The 18,308-nt window shown below is 38.2% G+C and overlaps 1 protein-coding gene across 1 annotated transcript in view; it reads left to right on the top strand.

Annotated features, from left to right (window-relative positions):
- WIF1 (WNT inhibitory factor 1) overlaps positions 1 to 18,308 on the top strand; it is a 109,860-nt gene that overhangs the window by 38,480 nt on the left and 53,072 nt on the right. The window lies entirely within an intron of this gene.

Here is an 18,308-nt window from a genome sequence, read left to right as displayed (position 1 = left end):
TCTGTGAAGTTTGGGTTCAGTCAAAGGGCTGCACTTGACGACCTGCAGGACCACATATGACCTTGAGGCTGCAGGTTCCCCACACAGTATAGACCTACTAGTGTTATTGCTGGATCAAAGTCTAGCACATTTTAGCAGCTTTGGGAGTATAGTTCCAAACTGCTTTCCAGAAGGGTTGGACTAGTTTACATCACCAACAATGCATTAGCATACCTATTTTCCTACATCCCCTCTGGCATTTGTCATTTTCCATTTTTATCATCTTAGCCAATCTGATGGGTATGAGACAGGACCTCAGAATTATTTTAATTTCATGTCTTTCCCTATGTCTCTATGATTATCATAAAATAGCTAAAATTAACTCATTCCTTTATATGCTCTTCAAGGAAAGGTTAATATTTAAGAGTTTAATGCTTTATTATCATATGGATCAGTTAGAAGCTATGGGATACAGTTGAAAGAGCACTACATTTGGAGGTGGAGAAACTTGATTAGAATTCTGCCTCTGTGCCTTAATATCAATGTGACTTTGAACAAACTGGATCTCATTTTCTTTTTCTCTAACATGAGGAGGCTGGACAAGATGCCCTCTAAGGTCTAAGCTTTAAATCTATGAAACTATGACATTCATAGTCTCAACTTGGCTCTCACTACAGCTAGAAAGCCCTTTTACTCCTTTGTCATTGAGTTTGCATTCTCTACATCCACTATGAATCCCTCTTCTCTCCTCAAGCCTCCCACAGCATCCCCTTGCCCCAACTCTCTCAACAGAGGACTATGAGAAAATAGAGACCATTCAAGATGAGTTCCCTCTGCTCCCCCTTTCTATATCTCATGAACTATTTACACATCCTCCATTCCCTCCTCCTTTATTTCAGTCTCTGATGACAATGTCTGTATATTTCCTTGTATGTATGCATATATGTATGTATATATACATATATCTGAGCTTAATTGTAGCCTTGGAGGGGGAAAAGAAGAGAGAAAAAAGAACAAAGTGAAAAGTATGCAGCAGAGAACCAAAGAAAACTGACCAGGAAGCAAAGAAAAGATGGACAGCTCTCAACATAATACATAATATTTATTATGTAGGCATTCTTGAAATGGAAATTTATGGCTATATATTTTGAGTCCTCTCTTCCATTCTGCTTTGCACATGACATGCTTTTCTTCTTTTCTTGTTTTGTATTTAGGCTTCAATATTTAAGTTTATAATATATTTCTTTTTCTTATTGTTTATTTAAGTTTCAGTCATTTAAAAAAGAGAAAAAAAGAAAATGTGTCTCTTCTTCTAATGAAGGCCAACCCTCCTCCTTGTACTCGATGCCATCCCCTTGTATCTGCTCCTGGAGATTGCTCTCAAAATCTCCTTCCTTTTCTATTTTGTCTTCAGTCTCTTCTACTGACTTTTCCCCTGCTTCCTACAAACATACCCAGGTCTTCCTTTTTCATTTAACAATAGCAATAACCTTTTACTTGGCTTTATTGACTTCCTCAACCTCTATCATCTTGTATCTCTTGGACAGTATGCAAACTCTTAGAAAAAAAACCTTTCTATTTTCTTCACTTATACTTCCTTTTCTCTCAGCCTTCTCCCATCAGACTTTTAACCTTATCACTCAACTGAAGCTGCGTTCTCCAAAGTTACCTTAGGTCCTGCCCTCATTACCTTTGGCCTTAGCTATTGGAATAGGGGCAGCTAGGTGGTGTAGTGGATAGAGCACCAGTGCAAGAGTCAGGAGGACCTAAGCTCAAATCTTACCTCTGACACTTGACACTCACTAGCTGTGTGACCTTGGGCAAGTCACTGAAACCCGATTGCCTCGTCCTGGGTCATCTCCAGTCATTCTGATGAATATCTGGTCACTAGATTCAGATGGCTCTGGAGGAGAAGTGAGGCTGGTGACCTGCACAGCCCTCCCTCACTCAAAACAAAGTCAAGTGCAAGTCATCTCATCATTTCTCTGATGGCATGGTCTTCTTCAACAACGAAGGACAAACACACACAGAAAGCTAGTGGAATGACCTCCTAATTGGCTTTCCCATTTCCCTCTCCAAATCATCCTCCTTGGTGCTGCCAAATTGATGTTCTTAAAATAGGGACTTGACCATGGCACTCCTCTTTTCTAAAATATCCAGTGACTTCCTATTACCTCCAGGATAAAATACAAAATCTTCAGCCTAGATCTTAAAACATTTTGAACCTTTCCAATCTAATTTTATGTTCTTTCCTTTTCATACGCTCTACGTTTTTTGAGATTTGGACTTTTAGACTATGTAAAGTCATGATGACAGAGTTTCTAGCTCATCAGTCATCTTGCTGTTTGACCAGTTAAGAGCAGATTAAACTGGTCACTAGAGGTGTAGATTTTATGTTGTCTCTTGGAGGTGTCACTCAGACTGGAACCAGCCTCTAACCTGTGGGTGGCCAGAGCCAAACAAAGCAGGCTACAGACAGGCAGTCAGGAACCAAAGAAGTCTGATTTCAAAGTGAGGGAAATGGTTTGCAAGCAAGGACACATGTGCCAGGGCCCTGCTTCTAGGGGGAGGGTGCCATGTTAACGTGGGGAGATCTCAGTCCTTATACCTATGGCATTGCAATGAGCTGTATGCTTGACAATGAGGGTTAACAGCAACAATCACTAAAGCAAGTCTTCTTGACCAGAAATAATTCTGGGATTTTCCTGCTACTGAGATCATCCAGAGGGTGAGTACAAAGGATAGTTGTTATGCCAAGCTCAGGGCACAGCTTGCTTGCTGAGTCTTACTCTGGAAAACAGGGTGTCTCTTAATATCTTGACAGAGGCAACTAGGTGGTGCAGGGGACAGTAGAGAGTCAAGAAGGCCTGCATTCAAATCTAGCAACAGATGCTTCTTAGTTGTGTGATTCTAAGTTACTTAACCTGTCTTTGCTTCAACCCCTTCATCTGTAAAATGGGGACAATAATAGCACTTATGAATGGGCCTATTACCCAGTTGTAGGTCATAGATACAGGACAGATAGAAGCAGTCACATGCAAGGGCCATAGCCATGTACTGAGCAAGGAACAAGTTTGGAAAGCAAACCTATGACTCTAAATTCCTTCCTCCTTCCCTCCTTTCCTTCCTTCCTTCTTTCTTTTCTTCCTTCCTTCCTCTTACCAAAGAACTCTGATATATATATATCATATATTTCATATATATATGTATATATATATATATGAATGTCAAATTACATGAACAAAAAATCAAACCAAGAAGCATCTAACTTTTACCAAAAGGGAAGAAAATGACTTTTTTTGAGTCATTAAAATAAATAACAAAAGCCTAATTTGTTCTGGTTCCTAAGTATTGAATAGCTGTTTGACTTTACCTTTCTGGGACTTGGTTTTCTCACCTATAAAAGGAAGGAGTTGAGCTTGAGGATCTTTGATCATACAAAAACAATACTGTTTTTACCTGGAAAGACCCGTTCTTCCTTTCTTTGTAGAAGTGGGGGGACTATGGGTGGGAGACACAGAATGCATTTTCCAAACTCAGTTTATGTGTTTGTTGATTTTGCTGAAATTTGCTTTTTTTTCTGTATTATTTGTTCTTTCAAGTCAAATGTAAAAGAGAAGTCCATTGTTACTAAACCCTAACTTCCTGTGGAGAGGAGCAGTAATTTCAAATTCTATAGGCTCCCAATTTTTTTCTTCTAGCTGAAGATTTCTTGGGTAGCGTCGTTTGGAAGTTGCCTCACAGATAATTCCCATTCAAGATTTCTTAAAATGTTTGACTACAGATACCAGATTTTCTAAAGAAACACTTCTCAAGGAAGAAATCTTCTTGGGGAAAAGAGAAAACAGTTCACACGATTCCTTCATGGGGTCTTATTTGGAAAGCAAAGCAGTGAGTTATTCATAAAGTACAGGTCTAATGAGAAGGGCTAACTTAGATCATCCAGAAAACTCCAAGGATCTTCCAATGGGAGTCTACACCACAGAGTGGTACTATGAGTCTTTGGAAGACAGTGTAAGACTTTGTGGGAAAGAGGAAATAACAGTTACTAGAATGATAGAAGATTACTTTGATAGCAATTCCAAATTATTTCCCTTTTAGAGAGAGTTTTAAATTTCTTTATGTAATATATAAATATAATATTTATTGATAATATTGTATAAGATATAATATGCTATTCTACAAATAAATAAAAATAATAGAAATATTTCTATATTTGTTTATAGATTCCTATGAATCCTTAGAGCTATATCCATTTTCTCTCAATATGAAATAAAGGCTATTCCATACTCAGTCCTTATATTCATATTCTATATTGACTCCCTGTTCAGGAGCTGGGGACCCTATTACTCACATTTGAGAAAATCTGGACATAAGCTAAACCTAAGCTTTTGGGGAGATTTTCGTCTCTTAACTCCAGATAGAGTCAAAGAATCATAGAGAGCTTACCTTTTGTATGAACCCAGAGCACGTTAGGGGGTCTTGAACAATGAGTTGCAAGTCTATGTTTTGTATTTACTTATTCATTTAAATGAATATTCCTCCAGTAGAATATAAGGTACTTTTTAATTTTGTATTCATATTTTCAGAGCTTACTCAATGTATAACATATAGTAGGAGGTTAATAAATGCTTATTGACTGATACTTTAAGGAAATTAGTTTAAGTTTAAACTATGAAAACAATCATGTAGTGTTAATATGAGAGAAATCATAAGTGACATTCCCTGACATTTTTTTTAAAGTGTAGTTCCTCCTCTGGAGGCTACCTTCAGAATTCGCACTCACACATGTGCATTGGATCCTCAGAGAACAACTGCTACTCTTGGATTCTCGGCACAGGTTCCCCTTTCCTGTCTGTGGTGTATCTCAGTCAAGCTGGCCTTTTAAAACTATAGCTCATGAGCCCCCACCAGTGTGCTTTCCATTTACAAAAAATTAGTAGATACAGTTATATCAAAGCAAAGACATTTATTGAGAGGACACAGTAAGAACAGTAGCTATGACCACAAATACATATAGAATTTAGAATACAACAGTAGTGAGACATATATAGAAGACATATATTGCCAAGACATTTCACAACTCCAGAACTGCAGGTCTTTGATATATTTCCACATCTCATGATGTCCTCATACTGTTTGACCTTGTATGGTCTGTTTAATCTCTTGGCCTCATTTTCCCCTTCTATAAAAAGAAGGAAATGGACTAGATCAGGGTCAGCAAACTGACCTGGGGGTCAAATTCAGCCTGACATTTGTTTTGGCAATCTATCTGTGAGTTTAAAATAGCTTTTGCATTTTAAAATAAGGTTTCATTTTATTTTAAAGTGAAAAAGAAAACCATTCCTAGTAGGGAGCATACAAAGACAAGCCAGGTGGATTTTGCTCTCAGACCATAGTTTTATGACCCCCAGATTATATGATCTCTAACACTTCTTCTAGCATTAACAGTCTAAGGTCTGTTAAGCTTAGTCAACAGGGGAGTGTGGGATATGATTCAGAAAAGTTTTTAAGGAAACTGAGGCATGTGGGCTTAAACTGGCTTGGAGATCAGCCAGGTTAGATTTCTAGATATCTTGGTTACTATTAATGTGTGGTAACTCATCTCTTCCTTGCATGCTCAGTAGAATGTAAGTTCTCTGTGGATAGGGTCTCTCTTTTGTCTTTTTTATTCCCAGTAGTCAGCTTCATAAATACTTATGGATTGATTGGTTGGTTGGTTGATTACAAGGTGCTGGTTTGTTCAATCCAAAGGTCCTTACCTTTGGATTCACTAGCCTATTACATGTCTATGGCTTTCTGTCAGCTTGTTTGTGGAAGTCCAAGAAAATCACTATAGTTACCCCTAACCTTGTTTCCCTATTTTGTGTTCCCTTTCAAAATATCTTGGCCTTTATTTCAGTTTAGTATGGGATAACCAAATAATCAACAACTTAAGCGACCATCTTCAGCTGCTCAGGAATACTTGAAGAAATGAGAAGAGTCAATTATCCTCAAATCCTTGGGTCTGGTTTTGGTTTGTACAGGGCAAAGATGTTACTGAATCCTAAAAGGAAAAAGGGGAATGAATGCCTTGATCATTTCAGATTCATGTGAGAATGCTCCTTGTGAACCCCTGCCAGCTTTGGCTTACAAAACCCTTATGGATTGAATGGTATTTACTTGACCCTTAAGCTTTAATACTATATTTACATGCCAGTAGTTATAGTCTCTCTATTTGCCACAATGACTCTTTGTATAGACATGAGGTTAATGTAAGGGAAGGAAGGGCTGAGCTGATCACAGTCTCCTTTCTCTTACAGCCAACATTTCAGTGTACATTTAGACAAAATTTTAAAAAGGAAATGTTTAAAGAAGAAGCAAATTAGTACAACAGAAAGAGCCTTGAGTTTGTGCCAAGCCTAGAGGCCTGTATTGGGCTACCCGAGTCTTTCTTACCTGTCCAGGTCTTCGGCTGGCCACGCTGGATGCACGTATGAGAGAAAGGACGTTCCAGAGTCAAACAGGGGTTGAGCTTTATTACAGGGTTTCGGTTACAAGTGCAGGGAGTCTTCTTTCTTAGGACGAAGAGGGGGAGATTTCCTAAGAAGGCTAAGCTTAAGGGATTGGAAGTAGAAGTACAAGCGGGGAGAGAGGGGGAGGGGAGAGAGGAAAGAAAAGAAGCGGAGCCCTACTTTTCTCTTTGGCTCCACACGTGCTAAGAGAGCTTTTAGGCTTCCTCAATCCTACTCAATCTTCAGCCACACAGTTTGCATCTCAATACCGTGCTGTTAGGTAACTAGGTGTGCTCCAATCCGGGACGACCTCGAGGGCAGGGAGACTCCACCCATCAGGTATCTCCGGGGGAGAGGCAGAAATACCCGAGCTAGCTCGGTCTGACCTTCTCGAACCCCCGCTGTTCATGGAGGGCCTCGTAAGACTCTAAGATTTAGAAGTCCCACTTTTACCGGCCCGAGACCGTCCACACGGAATTGAGCTTCCAGTCCCAACAAGTTTGGAGGCATAAAACCCAGGCTTGCACTTCTCGTCAGCTACTTCTTTTTGGAGAAGTCATTTCCTCTCTGAGCCTCAGTTTCCTCAACTATAAAATGAAGAGCTCCTTTAGTATAATCATTTTTAGCCAAGTAAGATTTGATTCAATTCAGTAAACATTTATTAAGCACCTACTATGTACAAGAAGCATATCTGCCAGAGAGATAACACAATCTAGGGCAGGGCTTCTTAAACTTTTTCCACTCTTGACTTCTTTCACAGTTTAACAGCGTTCATTGGCATTATGTGGCATGAGGGTATGTGCAGCACAAAGTGCACATGCTGTGTGCTCAGAACCAAGGCTGCGGTGAAATTGCGTTATGTAACGTAATCAACCACTGCCAGAAACACCTCAGATTCATTAACATTTGATTTTTAATTAATTTTTTGTTGTTACATATTCAGAAACCTTTTACTGTTGCCAAGTTTTTTATGATCCCATATGGGGACTTGACCAAAAGTTTAAGAAGCACTGAAGGCAATAGAGAGCTATTGGAAGAATACCTGGGTTCAAGTTCTCCTTATTACATTTATTGACTGTACATGAACCTAGGTATGGCATTTAACCTCCCAATACCCTAATCCAGTGTTTCTTAAATTGTGGGCCACATCTCCACATGGGGTCCTGAAAAACTTGGCAATAGTAAAGGACTTCTGAACACACAATGACCAAAAATTAATTAAAAATCAAAGGCATAATGAATTCGAGGTGTTCCTTGCAACACTTACCCATGTTGCATTGTGCAACCTCACAGCAGTCTTTGTTCTGAACACACAGCATGCGCACTTTGTGCTAAGCATGCCTTCAGCCAGGCCACACAATGCCAAGGAATGCTGCTGAAACAAGAAAAGGGGTCAAGAGTGGAAAAAGTTTAAGAAGCCCTGCACTAGGTAGCATTCTAAGGCGTTAAGTTGTAAAATTAGTGCCAATCTACATTAGTAGAGCAAGTTTCCTCACTAATTTAATAATAGCTGACATTTGTTGTTGTTGTTCAGTCAGGTCCTACTCTTTGTGACCCCTTTTGGGGCTTTCTTGGCAAAGATACTGGACTGGTTTGCCATTTTTCTCCAGCTCATTTGACAGATAAGGAAACTGAGGCAAACTGGGTAAGTGACTTGCCCAGGGTCACATAGCTGGTAAGTGTCTGAGGCTACGTTTGAATTCAGGTCTTCTGACTCTAGGTCAGGTACTCTGAGGCTACTGAGCCACCTAGATGCCCTGGAGCACTGACCCTTTAGACACTGGAGATACAAAGACAGAAAGAACTAGCAGCCGCTATGTTCAAATGCTCAGCAATGTCCTAATTGTTTCTCCATGATTACACAAGGAAAGATGTCCAGAGAGTCCTATAGGAAATGGGAGACCAGGACATCTTCGCAGAAAGTCTTATTTCAGATCTGGACTTCATTCACATTATCTTTTTTACATTCTTTCTGAGAACCTTGTTGCTAAACATTTATCCCAGAAAGAAAAAGTAATCATTACAAACTACAAGCTGGTTGGCAAGATATCAAATAGCCATGCTTGTTTCTTCTGTTGATTGCCTTCAGAAAAGGTTTAACCCTGCACATATTTGTCCTTTTAGTCTGACTGGCTGGTTGTTGGAGTGTCTGGCTATACATCAAGGTAAGAAAGAATTGTCCAACCCCGGAGATAATTTGACTGTTGTGCTTTGAGGAAAAAAATCTATCTCTGAAAAATCAGAGACTGAAACTATTCCAGTATTCCAGTTAGGATTCTGGAGAACATCAGATTTAGGCATTGAGATGTTCTTCAGCTGTATCATCATTCAATCAAGAAATATTTGTTGACGTGTGCTTAAATGCTAAGCATTGTGGGAGAGAAAGAGAATCATAGAAATTGGAAGGCACTTTGAAGCCATCTCATCAACTTGTACCTGAACAAGAATCTTTTATATAATATATCCCTGACAAAACAGTCTTCCAGGCTCTGCTTACATCTCTAAAGTGATGGGGAACTCAGTATCTCCTGAAGTAATCTAGGTCACTTTGACTGATTGTTAATGCACTGTGTTGGACTCATTGTCTACATTACAATCTCTTACTATGGGTGTTTAACATGTTCAAAGCTGAATATATTATCTTTCTACGCAAACTATTTGTTTTTCCAAATTCCACTATTCCTGCCCAAGGCACCACAATCCTAGTTACTCAGGTTTGTAACCTGGCATTATACTATACTATAACATATAAAAAATATACATCATGTATACATATAAGTACATTATGCTATAATACTCACTCTTCCTTACGCCATATGAACAATTAGTCATTAAATCTGGCCATTTATTAAGCACCTGCTATGTGCTAGGCAGGTAACTAGGTGGTGCAGGATAGAGTGCTGGACCTGGAGTCAGGAAGACTCAACTTCCTGCATTCAAATCTGGCCTAGCGGTGTGACCCTGAGCAAGTCACTTAACCCTGCCTCAGTTTGTTTATCTGTAAAAATGGGCTGGAGGAAGAAGTGGCAAACTATTTCCATATCTTTGCCAAGAAAACCCCAGATAGGGTCACAAAGAGTTGGACATGACTGAAAAATGATTCAACACTATCAAGTGGTCCAGAATAAAGAAGAAGCTGGTACCTGGGGATTAGAGGATGAGATAAGGCTAGGGAAGCAGAGTAACTTGATGGTCATGATAATACATTAAATAAATGGGTTATTCGAAGGTGGTCTTCTCTTGCAAGTTTATCTCTCTAATTCTTAAAGCATCAAATGTGTCTCCAGCTGTTGAACATACACACTTGAGAATATATCAAGATCCAAAGCTTTAATTGTTAGAAATAAAGTATCAGATTCCATTTCTGTGGTTCTTTTCCCCACCTCTCCCCAAAAAAGAGTGCAAGTGCTGAGACTCACTAAGATGTCCCACTATGATGTAAGTCCTGTTCAGATCTCCACTAAAGGGAATGACCCTGATGCTAATCCAAGTCTCTTGGAAGCAATTTCCTACTTTCTAGCATTCCTTAGATGAGTATCCTTTCATGCTAATTGAAAGAAAAAAATCACTTAGCATAAAAAAACAGATCAGAGAAATTATTTTAGACTCACAAGTGCCTAGTTCCATTTTTTGTTCAAACGCAATGGAATGACTTTAAAAAAAAAAATCCAGCTAAGCATCTTACCTGCTCTTTTGTAATTTTCTAGTCATACCCCTATGGAAACCAAAATGCTATTTTTCTCAATAGGTTTTTTGAACCGTTTCTAAAACACTGATCCTCATACTTTTTCTTCCCTTTTTATATAAAAAATATTCAATTTGTGAAACTATGTTCTCCAAATCAAAAATTAGCTCTTTTTTCTTTTTGTCATGGATCTTACCTGTCACAAAGCAAGTTTTTCTGATACAGAGGTTTTGAGTTTAGAGTATTTATTATGCTTTTAAGTAAGATAAGAACAGGAAGCCCTGTCTAGGGACTAGACTATTAATGTTTCTGGTTTCATCACCTATTTCCTGTGACCCTGGGAGAAGACCTTATGTTTTTACAGTAAAACGAGGTTAATATTTGCTTCCTATTTCAGGCATATTGCAGTATATATGTAGGCATTTCCCTCCTGTAATCTATGTCATAGACCACAGATTTCTAGAAAATCAATTTTTCAATAAATATGAAGTACCTTCTATATGCCAGGCATTGTGCTAAACAAACACTGGAAAGATTCCAATATAATATTCATCATTTTTAATCTTATTTTTTTACAGAACTATGGTAAATTTTTAAGAAAGTCAATGTAAATGCTTGGGCTATAAAGAATAGAAAATCTCTTAGACTGAGTGGATTGTGTGCCATGCTTTTTCAAGTAGGTACAAAGGGACATGTGCAAATATCAACACAGAATTTTTTATTATGAATGGAATTCCAAGGAAATGCCAAAGGATTATGAAAACTGAAGTATCAGTTTCATCTTCAAGAAATTCCTTTAGTTATCACCTGTACTGATCATTTCTCATTCTGTAGTCTACTCCTGACTTCTCTTCTGAGCTACAGACATACATTTCCACATATCTAAGACATCTTCACCTGGATATCCCAACAGATCTAAAACTAAGCTTATTATCTCCATCCCTACCTTTGCTCTTTTTCTCAATTTGTCTTTTTTTAGGGGGCAGGAAGACTGTTACACCACCACTCATCCTGTTGCCCATATTCTTAATCTTGGGGGTAATCTCTGATTCCTTCCCTTTCCTCATTTTTCATATCCAGTCAGTTGCTGAGGCTTTACTGAGTCTGACTCAGCAGCAATTTCAATTTTTTTCCATTCCCATTTTTTTCTCTTCCACTTCTAACAAGGTCTCATTGTTACCCACTTGGATTATTGCTATGTTCTCCCCTCTCCCTTTTTTCTCTCTCTATTCTGAACCATCTTTTATATATCACTGACAGAATTTTCTTTCTTTTGAACAGCTCTAATTATGAACAATTAAAGTATTTATTACGAGCTAACTATGTGTAAAATACTGTGGTAGGAACCGTATATATGAGCAGAAAAATAAGACAGTCTCTTCTCTCAAGGGGCTCACATTCTGATGTGGAAGACAACACAGTATGAAAGGTTGTAGCTGCAAATCAGATGGGAAGGTGAGAAACAAAGCAGATGAGAATGCCTCTTTTTTAATGTCATTTCCACCAATTAATATAATTTTCTGCTGTTGAACCATTCAACTGTGCCAAGGATGCTTATAGCTAAAACTTTCTTTCCTGGGTCTTCAGTAGCTGTGGTGTAACATCTGCAGGAGTGGTTGCCAAGATATATCTCCACAGAAGCTGCCTCCCAGGATAATGGCTGAGGGCATTGGGCTGGAAACATTGATATTAGAAGGCCCTTGGGTTCAGGGTCCTGAGCTGTCTCCATCAAAGTACAGAAGAAGATACAACGGTGGTCAAGCTGGTAGCAATTCAACTTTCTTGGCACATGCTGCCTTTTCCCCCCTCTCCTTCAGGAGTCTTCACTGATTCAGAAATGAAGTTATAAAGAGAATCAACATGGCGGGACCATAATGAAATGGGGAAGAGATGGAATTAAAATGATTGGAAGAAAGTATAAGAAATAGTGATTTGGGTCTGGGTTGAGTGAAAAAAAGGACAGAGAAGTAAGGTCAGACCCCTATAATTTCTGAATGTTGATCCCATTATTTCCCCACACACACTTTCTTTTTCTTACTAAAGAAGAGGATGACAGAGGAAAACTTATATAGAGATATGATGGAGGGAAAAAAGACAATTAATAATCATATTAGTGAATGTGAATAGCATAAACTCACCTAAGAAATGGAGGAATGTAACAGGTGGGATTTGAAAACAGAATCCAACAATATGTTGTTGATAAGAAACACACTTAAAATATAAAGATTCACAAAGTTAAAATTAGGGACGATAGCAGCATTTATAATACTTCAGATGAATCCAAACAATTAGGTACAAGGCAAAAGCAATAAGCAGTGAGACTACATCAGATGGTACTAGTATAATAATAATATAATCCATCTGGAGTAAAAAGGTCAAGAATCTTAATGGAAATTATGACAAAATATAGGCATGAATGGAGACTACCAGTAGTAGATCTTAAACTATATTATAAATAGTAATCATCAAAACTACTCCAGGATGCCATAAGAAGTTTATGGTTTGTCTGTTCCCTCTGTCATTGGTGTGAGCTCCCAATGGCTTTGTTTCTCCCTCCACCATAGCAGCCCCAGTTCCATTTAACCACTTAATATTAGGTTGCTTTACAAAGCTACTTGGATAGCTCTATTCAAAGATATAGCAAGAACAAACTATAAGCATTATTCACCAATTCCTCCAAGGTATACTCTCTTCTGTATCACTTCAGGTAGTACAATGAAAACTTTGTTCAGTTATTACATGACCTCGGTTCTAAGTTCATGTCCAAATGTGGCATGATTGCTAGAAGAATCTTTCCACTTAGGTCCCAAATGTCATCCCTAAGGATTACTCCCTTCTCCTCAGCACATTGATGCTGCAATGGCTGCAACAGATGGATGGATTTCTGATTCCTGGATTTTGGTGACTCATTGTCCCAACCAAGGTCAGAGACTTTACTCTTTGCACCTGGAACAGGAAAGAATGACTGAACAAAAAGGTCTAGGACCTAGACCTATTTCATGGGTTTGTGTAGCCTCAAAAGGGAAGAAAGCCCTGAGATCTTTCCCCTTACAGAAAAGTCACTCACTGGAAGAAAGAAGACAAGTCACCAAGCTTCCTCAGATGAGATTTATTCAAAGAGGTGGCCAAATCTGTGTCAAGTCTTTTTGCAAACATTGATAGTTCTTCCTACTCATCCAATTGTAAAAGGTTCCTCCCAATCATGTGCTTAACCAACTGGAACCAATTATAGCATGTCCACACATGTTTTTCATTCTCCCTTTCCTTCTACACCATCATGATAATTCTAGAAGCAATCTTGCCAGTTCTCTCTATGTGAAGGTTAAATCAGATGAGGAAGCTGGTGGGGTCTGCGCATGTGCCAGACACCCATTACATATAGGAAAGTTGATCAGTGGACCAGATTAGGTAAACAAGACCCTGAAGTCATTAAACATATTAGCATAATATTATATAAATCCAACAACTCCAGCTACTGCAATACTCATAAAAAAATGCTGGGAAAACTGAAGAGCAGTCTGGCAAAAATTAGACTAAGAGCAAAATCTCACATCATATAAGATAATTTTCTCCAAATGGCTACAAGAGCTAAATGAAAGGGTCATATACTGAACAAATGAAAGGGGAAGGGAAGAAGATACCTTTTACAGTTATTGTTGGAGAGAATTCTTGAAAAAGGATAAAGATAATCATTTGAAAGGACAATTTTAATTATATAAAATTGAAAAGCTTCTGAACAAACGTATTAGGAGTAGAACATCAAGATTAGCAAGAAAAGTCAACTGTTTAAAAAAGTCTGTATTTTTTACCTGCTAAAGGTCCAATATTTATTATATAGAATAAATTGATATAAAAATAGATGTGAAAAAGAGCCATTCCCTAGTAGACAAAGAGTTGAAGGATAGTAACAGATGTTTCCAGAAAATAAATATGTTACTATATAAATTATATACAGCTTATATGGTAACTACATAAATGTTATAAAATGCTCTAAATCACTAATTAGTGAAATGAAAATTTAAAATTCTGAAGTGCTACGTCACAGTCATTAGTTTGTCCAAAAAGCAAAGAAGTAAAGTAACAATTGTTGGAAGGACTCTGTGTGTGTGTGTGTGCGTGTGTGAGAGAGACAGAGAGACAAAGAGAGAAAGTGAGAGTAAGAGAGAGAGAGAGAGAGACAGACAGACAGACAGACAGAGACAGAAAGAGACAGAGAAAGTGAGAGTAAGAGAGAGACAGATAGAGAGAGACAGATAGAGAGAGAGACAGACAGAGAGAGAGAGACAGAGACAGAGACAGAGAGAGAGAGAGAGAAAGCACTAATTTATTGTTAACATTCTTGAAGGCCATTTTGAACTGCACTTAAATGATTTAAGATGACACTGAACTTTGCATACCTTTCAACCTAGTGATACTCTTTTAGGTACAAAACCACAAAAGATCAAAGATAAGTTAAAAGGACCCATATGCAACAAAATATGTATAGCATCACTTTTTTACTGTGATAAAAACTTGGAAAGAACACTAACACTCATACATTGGGGGATGGTTGCATGAATTATAGTAGAAGAATTTAATGGAATATTATCATACTGTGAGAAATCATGAAAAAAAATCCAGAGAATCCTCCAAACACTTGTACGAAATTGTGGGAGATAATTGAGTGGAACTATGAGAATAATTTATAAAGTAATTAAAATAACTTAAAGGAAAACAATTCTGAAAGACAACTCTAAACAATGCAATGACCTATTGTGACTGGTGATGAAGCTTGTTTCCACCCTACCAAGGAAGTGATGGGTTCGGAGTGCAAAATATCACATAGATTTCTAGACATGGCTAATGTACAGATTTGTTTTGTTGGATAATATTCATTGATCATTGGGGAGAGATTCTACTGGGGTGGAGTTGTAGAAGGGGAGTTGGTTAGTAGAGATAGTGATGCCAAAAAAAAGGAATGGAAGAAAAAAGAGCATCAATAAAATATTTAAAAACACAAAGAGATCAGATGTTCAAAAGGGCAAAGAAGCGGGGCATTTTTTCTACCATATTGTCATTGTTGTACTTGTTTGTCCTTCATTCTTGAAGAGGATCGTGACACAAGGAAGATGATGCCCTGACTTGCAAGTGAATTGGATTTAAGTGAAGGAAGGCTGAGCAAAGTCACCAGCCTCACTTTCTCGTCTGGAGCCATCTTGGTCCAGTGGCCAGATATAGATCAAGGTGACTGTAGATGACCCAGGATGCAGTGGGAGACCTTGACCTTTTAAAGCTAAGATCTGCATCAGGGCCATCTCCAGTTGTTAGCTTTAGCATACACATAAAAACTTCATACTAGGAGTTCATATTTCATTGATGCTATAGTGGTAGCTCAGTGGAGAGAGCACTGGGGCCTGTAGTCAAGAAGACTTGAGTTCAGATATAGCCTCAGACATTTACTAGCTGTCTGACCCTGGAAAAGTCACTATATCTGTCTATCTCAGTTTCCTCATTTATAAAACTGGAGTAATAACAGCATCTACCTCCTAGGGTTGTTATGAGAATTAAAAAAGATGATCTTTGTAAAGCACTTAACATACTTCAAAAACTATATAAATTTAGCCATTATTATAATTATGTCATACAAACCTCTCAGTTCTTTGCATATTGAAATATTTTTGAATATTGAAATACTTATGTTGATTGATGTTTTCAATTTCATGATAAAAAATAAAACTTTTGAAAAAGTTACTTATGATGATAAAATCACAAGTATGTTTTTAAAAATCACTAATAGAAAGATAGATTTCATTTCAAACAGGTTAAAGCTAATAAGTATCATTATGGAATGTGTTATAATTTATAGTTATGTGGTATTTGAAAGCTAGGTGGTGCAGTGAACAGAGTACTGGACCTGAAATCACAAAAACTTCCTGAGCTCGAATCCAGCCTCAGACATTTACTAGCTGTCAAGTAACTTAATCTTGTTTGCCTCAATTTCCTTATCTGTAAAATGAGTAGGAGAAGGAAATGGCAAAGCACTCTAGTGTCTTTGCCAAGAAAACCAAAGAGTTGGACACTACTGAAAACCACTAAATATGGTTATTGAATCAGAAATGACCATAGGTGTAATTGAAGCCAATCATTTCATTTTACGGAGGACGAACGTGGGTCTCAGAGAGTTTAAATGACTCGCTCAGAATCCTACAGCTTTGTTTGAAATAAGAGGTTGAAGGATCAACCATTAGCCCCAAAGATGCATATGAATGCCCAGAGTCACTTAGAATCCTAAACATGAAGGCTTTTCTGGCAGAGGCTTCCCCCATCATATCACTTGGATAACTGCTCTGAACCAGTCAAGAAGGGAGAGTGGCCTCCCCCACACACACACTCTAACATAAACACATATTTTTTCTTACTCTATTACATGCACAAATATTCTCTCTCACACATACATATTCTCTCTCACTGTGTCTTTCTATCTCTGTCTCTGTCTTTGTGTCTGTCTCTATCTCTGTCTCTCTGTCTCTCACATACACACATTCTCTCTTACTCTATCATACATAAATATTCTCTCTCACACATATAAATATTCTCTCTCAAACACATTCTCTCTCATGACACATATATTCTCTCTTTCTCTCTTACACACCCATACACACTCAAATATTCTCTCACTGTGTCTATCTGTCTCTGTCTTTCAGTGTCTCTGTGTCTGTCTCTGTCTCTCTCTGTGTCTGTCTCTCCCTCTCCCTGTCTCTCACTGTATCTATCTCTCTTTCTATATTTGTCTCTATTCCTCTCTCTTCTCTGATCTAAATGAAATTCCATACCTTTGTTCTTGTGTTTTTATTAGGAGAAAAGTTTTCTAATGCTTATCACATCCCCAGTAATATCTGATTATAAAAGTCAGGGCTGATTGAGCAAATCAATCAAGTCATCCCACCCCATTTAAAGTAAGAGATACACAGCTATGCCTTGGCACCTTTACTACATGCAAACTCCTCATAATCAATCTGTCATAGATTTTAGACTGAGAAAAACATCCTTAATCAATTGGAAGACAGTTGCACAGAACATGCATTCACATTGGCTGAGAAAACTTGGTAACACCTTGCGAGCTGTTATAAACCCAGAGAGAGAGAGAGAGAGAGAGTTCAAAACTCAAGATGTTTGTCCAAGCAAAGAAGAGAGAGCACTCTAGCTAAACTCATGAGAAGAAATCACCTGGGGTTGGGGAGCGAAAAGAAAGGATCTCTCATAGTCCAATACTCCAGACCATCTGTGATATCATCAATTTGAGTATTCCTTTCCTCCAAAGATACACATCACAACCTCACTGTTACTGTTCAGTCGTTTCAATATGTCTGACTGTTCGTGGCCTCTTTTGGGATCTTGGCAAAGATACTAAAGTGGTTTGCCATTTGCTTCTCTAGCTCTTTTTACAGATGGGGAAACTGAGGCAAACAGGGTCAAGTAACTTGCCTGGAGTCACACAGCTAGTAAGTGTCTGAGGCTGGATTTGGACTCTTGAAGATGAGTCTTCCTGACTCCAGGACTTGTACTCTACCCACTGTACCACCTAGCTGCTTTCCCATCCTGTTTGACTTTCATCCATTTCCTCAAATAGATTTTCTTCAGGGATTCCCCTAACACACTGATGAGCTTCCTTTCATCCTTGTGATACCATGAGGATACCAAGAGTACATGGGCCATCTAGTGAATGGCTCTATCTCTCTTCAACTTTATTTTAAATAACCCATCTCTTTTCTTCTGATGATATCCTTCAAACCACTTCTCTGTAACTCTTTTTTTTTTGTGATACATTTAAGCCTGTCCAAGCTCCTCTCCATTGCATTTCAGATGATTCTCAACTTTGTTTCTTCAGAAACTGTATCATAATGGAAAAATAAATTTTGTATGTAGAACTCTTCTTATGGTCCTTTCTTTAAATACTCAGAGCTGTTCCCTTGTGTATACTTCATTCTCTTCTCAATTCTGCAGGAAGAACACATACATATTTAGGGAGCCACTCCCCTTGCCCATCACTCATCTTAGGTTGGAGTTGCTTATTGATTGCTCTTTCACATCAAGAGCAGTCAGTTTCAATGACAGTCCTTTTAATTTAGAATCTGCTTTAGATTCAATTAAGCTTCAAAACTAGGCAGTGA

The sequence above is a fragment of the Notamacropus eugenii genome, chromosome 3 (genome assembly GCF_028372415.1).
Source record: "Notamacropus eugenii isolate mMacEug1 chromosome 3, mMacEug1.pri_v2, whole genome shotgun sequence".
Taxonomy (NCBI): Eukaryota; Metazoa; Chordata; class Mammalia; order Diprotodontia; family Macropodidae; genus Notamacropus; species Notamacropus eugenii.
This window is presented reverse-complemented; position numbering and strand designations above follow the sequence as displayed.